At 47.0% G+C, this 6,220-nt stretch overlaps 1 long non-coding RNA gene across 1 annotated transcript; it reads right to left on the bottom strand.

Annotated features, from left to right (window-relative positions):
• Positions 1 to 2,765: 2,765 nt before the first annotated feature.
• LOC119305121 lies at positions 2,766 to 4,655 on the bottom strand. Its single transcript, XR_005148555.1, has 4 exons — positions 4,476 to 4,655; positions 3,873 to 3,914; positions 3,256 to 3,362; positions 2,766 to 2,909 (listed from the first exon to the last, which is right to left on the bottom strand). It is a non-coding gene; the product is annotated as an uncharacterized LOC119305121 (long non-coding RNA).
• Positions 4,656 to 6,220: the final 1,565 nt, after the last annotated feature.

Genomic DNA, 6,220 nt, shown 5'->3' with positions numbered 1-6,220 from the left:
ACAGAAGATAGTGACGAGTGGGATTCTCAGGAAGATGACGAGGAGGGAGAGGAGAGCAAGGAATCGGACGAGGAGGGGGAGGTCGACTCGCCACCGCGCTCTGAACACCGATCCAAATAGCAGCATGACCCGGCCGATGGGCGCGGGAAAGGTGTGGTTCCGAGTGCCAATACCCAGAAGCGCACTCGGACATCGACCCCAGAGCCGACGGAGAAGGTGTCCAAGCAGCCTAGAGTTGCTCCCTCTAAGGCTCGGAAGACACTGCCGCACATCAAGATGGATGTCCCCATTGCCTCAGGGTGGGTATCTTGTTCATGTTCCCGTAAGTCGACTAAAAAATTTCTTGATCTGGCCAACCCATCCTTGAGTCTTTGTAGCCCTACCTCTGCTGCCACCGACATGGACGTCGACAAGGCACCAGGAGACAAAGAGGCCACCTCTCGAGCTGGTAAGTTCATTCGACCAAGTTATGTTTAGTCGAGTGAATGGCCAATTGACTGAAAACTTGACATTTCTGTTCTTATGTAGCTCCACAAGATATCGTTGTGCTTTCTGATGACGAAGAAGAAGAAGAAGTGCCTCTACAGGAGAGGAAGAAGAAGAGTGGAAGCTCAAGCAGGAGGAAGCTTGAAGTGCAGGTCCCTTAATCGACACCGGCGCCTGAAGCGATGGTCCGGACCAACGTCACATTCGCTAACCCGTTGACGACTGATCGTCCATCGGGGTCGACTGCGCAGACACCTACTGCATCGGTACAACTCCACTCATCTGACCCGGCAGCTACTTCAGCCCCTCTAGAGCCATCTCTCTTTGCTACATATCAAACTCCAGACGACTTGCTGAATGCTGCTAGGGAAGCTCTTCGCCAGGCGAACCTTGTCATGGAACAGGTGAAAGTGATGCATGAAGCCAGTCAGATAGCTTACAACGCCAGCACTGTTCTTCAGACCAACGTTCAGGTCAGCAAAGTTCCGACTGAAATTTCTGGATGTCTCTTTTATATCTGATCACCCACTGGGTGTTCTTCTGTTGAGAACTCAGGAAATCTTCAATTCTGCACTTTTAGAATTGGTGGGGGCACGTCGAGTGCACCCACTGGGTGTAGTCCCCAAGGCTACGGTCGGCTACTGGAAGTCGACTGAGGTCTAATGATGTGTCTCTCTTTCTTTTTGTTGAACTCATGCTGAGTATTGATCTCATCCAGTGGGGGCATGCTAAGTGCACCCACTGGGTGTAGTCCCCGAGACTACTGTTGAAAACTTGATTCGGCAGTAGTCTTAGAATAATTCTTTGCTTTCACTCGGCACTGCGATCTGTCGACTGATATGTTCTGTCTTTCTGATTGCAGAGGTCTTGTGATCTTGGAGCTTGGCTCACCGAGTTGAAGAAGAAACATATCAGCGTTGAACTTGACCTCAAACTGGCAAAGAAGAATCTGAAGAAAGCTCAAGAAGAAACAACCATCATGGGAGCTAATCACTCGACCGTTTTGTCTACTTTGTAGCTTTACACTTGGCACTGGCTTTTTTTCAGTCTCTTTGAACCGAGTGAATTCACATAAGCATATGTGCCTAGTGAAAATCGCCAACTCCAGTCTTGTCTGAAGAGTGTTGTTTCTTTAGAGAGGATGAAGGAAGCTCTGGAGCAGAAGGATCTGGACCTTGCAGCTGCTCAAAAGGAAGCGCGCGAGAAGACGAAGCTTGCGGATGAGAAGCTGGCTTCAGTCGGCAAGTTGGAGGATGAGAATGTGACGTTGAAGACGACTGTCTCGGACGCTAACCGTGAAGTTGAGCAACTGCGGAAGGACAAGGAGAACTTGACCGCTGAAGTCGAAGGCCTCAGGACCAAGACTGGCAAGCTAGAGTCTCATTTAGAGCAACTCGCGGCAAATCTTGTCCTGAAGCTTGAGGGTACGTCTGTCCCGTTAAATAACTGTCGTCAACTGAGATTTGTAATACTGTCGACTCATTGTTTGTTGTGATGAAAAACAACTCTATCAGAACTTCGAGGCCGAAACTGGACGGGTCGAGATAGGTCTCGACCCTATCAACTGCCCCATGAAGGATGAAGCTGCGATGAACTTGCTCCGACTGGAATCGCGCTTGAATGACGCAGTTGACTATCTGGCTCGGCTGAAGGTGGTGATGACCAGAGTGGATGTTGAGCTCTGGCCTCGGGAGGAACTATCGCAAGACCTCGAGTCCTTGATGGCTCGGCTAAACCAAATTTCAAGTCGAGTGCAAGAGTGGAAGAAATCCTCTACCCATTGTGCTGCTGATGTCTCTTTGTCTCTGGTTCGAGTGCACTGCAAGGAAGCTAAAGAGGAAAAGTTGGCAGCTCTCAAAGTGGCGAACACAAAGAAGCACTCCTTCCAGGATTTCATGGACACTTTCCTCAAGGCAGCCACTCGCATCGCCGACAGCATCGACCTCGACAGCTTCTGCGACCCGGCCAATCCTTCTCCCGCCGAGTAATCAAAAGAAAAACATTATGCTTATCACTTTTATTTGCCTTGGAATGCCGAGTGAATTTGTAACCGTTAAAACTCCTTCGAGCCTGATGCTTGAGCACTTTATTCTACGGTTAAGAAACTTTGGATTGGTCACCTCACACACTGCGTTTGTCTTTGAATGAAATTCGCCTTTCTATTGAAATGCTCTGGATCTTCTTCTTTTCTTCCAACCTGCATAACAAAAACACGAAGAAATAGAGAATGGGTTAGGAGTAGAGATGTAGCATTTCACTTGGTGAAATGCAATGTTCAGTTTTTATGTAAGTTTAACACATGGAAAGCTGGAGAGCATGCTGAGAGTTTTCTTGCCTGAGGACTAGGGTAGCCACCAATGGGCCAGCCAACGGGCTAGTTCACATCCTTCTGGAGGAGAGTGTACTCCTGCTCAATTCCATACCTGTTTGGGTTCAGAGATAAGCCTAATCAATGCTCTAACCGTAATCAGATAAGGGTACAAATGTGGAAACCGCCAAATTTTGTGGTCCTTCAACCCATTTTTGGTACCGTTTTCTATCTGTATCTGCTAAATAAATCTGTAATTCCAGGGACATCAATTTTACTCTTATCTTCCTAACTCATTTCCATCTGATGCAAAGTGAGTGCGGTGTGGTACTAATCTATATTGTACAACTTATTATGTTCTCACATGTGTATGTGTGTTAAGACACAAGAGCACTACTACAACTTTTATATGAAACACCGCAACAACAAAAAACTTGAAATATCGACGGAGGTATTCGTACCATGTCTCCTCAGCTGCAACCTTCGGGGTGTTGAAGATCTTGGCAGCATTGTTCTTCTTGTTGGTGGGGATTGGAACACCTTGTGGTGTGTAGCAGTCGCACATAACCTACAAGGGAGTAATAAATAGGAAAAGATCAACAAACCAACGACTTTGCGCCAAATACAGTAGAAACTTGGCCTCTGATTTAGCTGAAGCTTTTTTTTCTCAGTTCAAGTATTTAAGATTTGTGTTAGTCAAACAGTTGTCTGATAGGCCAAGTTGTTTCTCTGAAGAGACATTCTCATAAGCAATTAATTATGAGCCAAGTAGGTCTACTAGTGGAATTTTAGGGTGTTTACACAACAGGGCGTAAACACCTGGTTATTTTGTCCACCAGATCACACATATGTCCAAGCACATCAAACAGCTACAAAATTCAATTTTCATTTTTAAATTTAAGCCACAAAATTCAGTTTTTATTTTTAAAATTTAGCAGTGCCCAGAAACAATGTTTTCCTGTCAATTTTTTTCAAAGACCCATCTGCATCTTACTTTTCCTACTTTATGGCATCCAGCATCTTTGGTGCATAAAAAGTTTGAAAGAAGCATGGAAGATAAAAAGTAGCGAGGACTTACAAGGAGGTTGTCACCCCTCCTGAACGGGTCCTTGAAAATGGCCTGGGGGATTCATCAGAGTCAAAAAGAAAAAACAGCTTGTAAGCAAACAAGGAAAGTAGAAATACTATAAGTAAAATAAATAAAAGTATTAGAGAAGGCGAGATAATCATTTTATTAGTCTTGCTAAGTCTTCGTCGACTAAAACTTGGTCATGTCTCAGTCGATGCTATATACGTGAGACCATACATTAAGATTCGTGCAAAGTTCCGTTTTCAGATTTTCCTTTTCCTTTCTTACAAAGAAATATCACTTCACTGAGACCTAGCTACGCCCTTATTTTATGTAAGAAACTGTTTTTAGACTAGCCTCCAATTTATACATACTTCATGTACATTTTTTGCGTCAGTAGCAATGTCATTGTTCTGACATTTTCCCATTAGTTGATGGACGGAATCGAAGTTATTGCAAACTGCAGGTACTATAGCAAATCAGCTCGTATAAGCATTACAGTTATGCTCATGAATCATGCTTACTAAGCAGCATCAGCATCACAATCTACGCCGTCTCACGTGATGCCAACAAATGCATTCTGTGTTAGTTTATCTTAGGGGAACTTCGTACCTCTTTATCCAGCCATGGGCCTGCGGCTCGTCGTGCCTCGTTGACTGCTCTGATCTGCCGCCGACAAGTCAAGAGACGGGCAGGCGCCGTTCAGGTCTAGTTGGAGTACTGGCAGCGCTTCCCCCACCTTCCAAATGCTAGACTCGGCTGCTCTGTCCAGCAGATCTGCCACCGCATGCGCTGCCTGTGTGTACTCGCCGCCCCCAATCGCCGGCAGGGGAAAACAAGGCAAAATCCCTAAGAAACGCTCACACCCAATGAGTCAACAATCCAGAAAAACAATTGATGGCAAAAAAGAATACCTGGCCACTAGATCTGATAGGAACTTGAATCCGTCCCCCCTCAGGGCCGGGCCTGGAGGAGATCTGTGCTCGGCTCCCATGGCGGCAGCGGATCTCGAGGTCAGGGCGACCGGCGACGATGCTTTCGTGGCGGGGCGGCGAGCTTGTGGGGAGGTGGACGCGACGCAGGCTGCAACGCGAGGCGACGGGGATCCTGGGGTCCGGTGAGGTGGCGGCGCGCACCGGCAGGCGGAGGCGAGGTGGCGCAGCAGCGCGGGATCGAGGGAGGCGGGGTTGGGCGGCGCTCGGCTGTGGGGCAGGCATCGTCGGCCTTCTTGCCGGGGCAGGCGGCGTCGACAGACACCCCATACGCCCCGCGCGAGGGAGAGGGAGAGACGAGCGGGAGAGAGAGGTGTGTGGGGGCAGAGACAGAGGGGATAGAGATAGAGGAGGTGGGGGCACCGTTTTTTTACCCGCAAAAAATAGTCCCACCTCTTTGCCGTCTGCCAGTAGATGGCAAAGAATCTTTGCCGTCTGCCAGTAGACGGCAAAGAGGGGGTTGGACCATTGCAGTGTACTGGGACCCCACCAGCACCTCTTTGCCGACGGCAAAGAAATGACAGATGACAAAGACCTTATTTGCCGTCTGCCAGTTCTTTGCCATCTGTTGTTTGGTAGCTGATGGCAAAGACCTTCTTTGCCGTCCGCAAGCAGACAGCAAAGAGCTGGCACACGACAAATAAGCTAATTCTAGTAGTGGGGTGCTTCCAAGTAGCAACAGTCCTGGGGGAGTTTTTTTGCAATTATTTTGATTTGATTTGCTTAGAGCATGGGACTGGGCAGCCCGGTGACCAGCCATTTTCTCGTGAATGAGGAGCGGAGTCCACTCCTCTTGAGAATAACCCGCCTAGCATGGAAGATACAGACATCCCTAGTTGATACATGAGCTATTCGAGCATACATAACAGAATTTTATTTGAAGGTTTAGAGTTTGGCACATATAAATTTACTTGGAACGACAGGTAGATACTGCATATAGGAAGGTATGGTGGACTCATATGGAATAACTTTGGGGTTTATGAAAGTGGATGCACAAGCAGTATTCCCGCTTAGTACAAGTGAAGGCTAGAAAAAGACTGGGAAGCGACCAACTAGAGAGCAACAACAGTCGTGAACATGCGTTAAAATTAATAAACATTGAGTGCAAGCATGAGTGGGATATAATCCACCATGAACACAAACATCGTAGAGGCTATGTTGATTTTGTTTCAACTACATGTGTGAACATGTGCCAAGTCAAGCCACTTGAATCGTTCAAAGGAGGATACCACCCTATCATACCACATCACAACCATTTTAATAGCATGTTGGCACGCAAGGTAAACCAATATAAACTCCTAGCTAATTAAGCATGGCATAAGCAACTATAATCTCTAATTGTCATTGCAAACATGTTTATTCATA

Source organism: Triticum dicoccoides, chromosome 1B (assembly GCF_002162155.2).
Source record: "Triticum dicoccoides isolate Atlit2015 ecotype Zavitan chromosome 1B, WEW_v2.0, whole genome shotgun sequence".
In the NCBI taxonomy this organism is placed as follows: Eukaryota; Viridiplantae; Streptophyta; class Magnoliopsida; order Poales; family Poaceae; genus Triticum; species Triticum dicoccoides.
The sequence above is the reverse complement of the archived record's forward strand: the minus strand, read 5'-3'. Positions and strand labels throughout refer to the sequence as shown.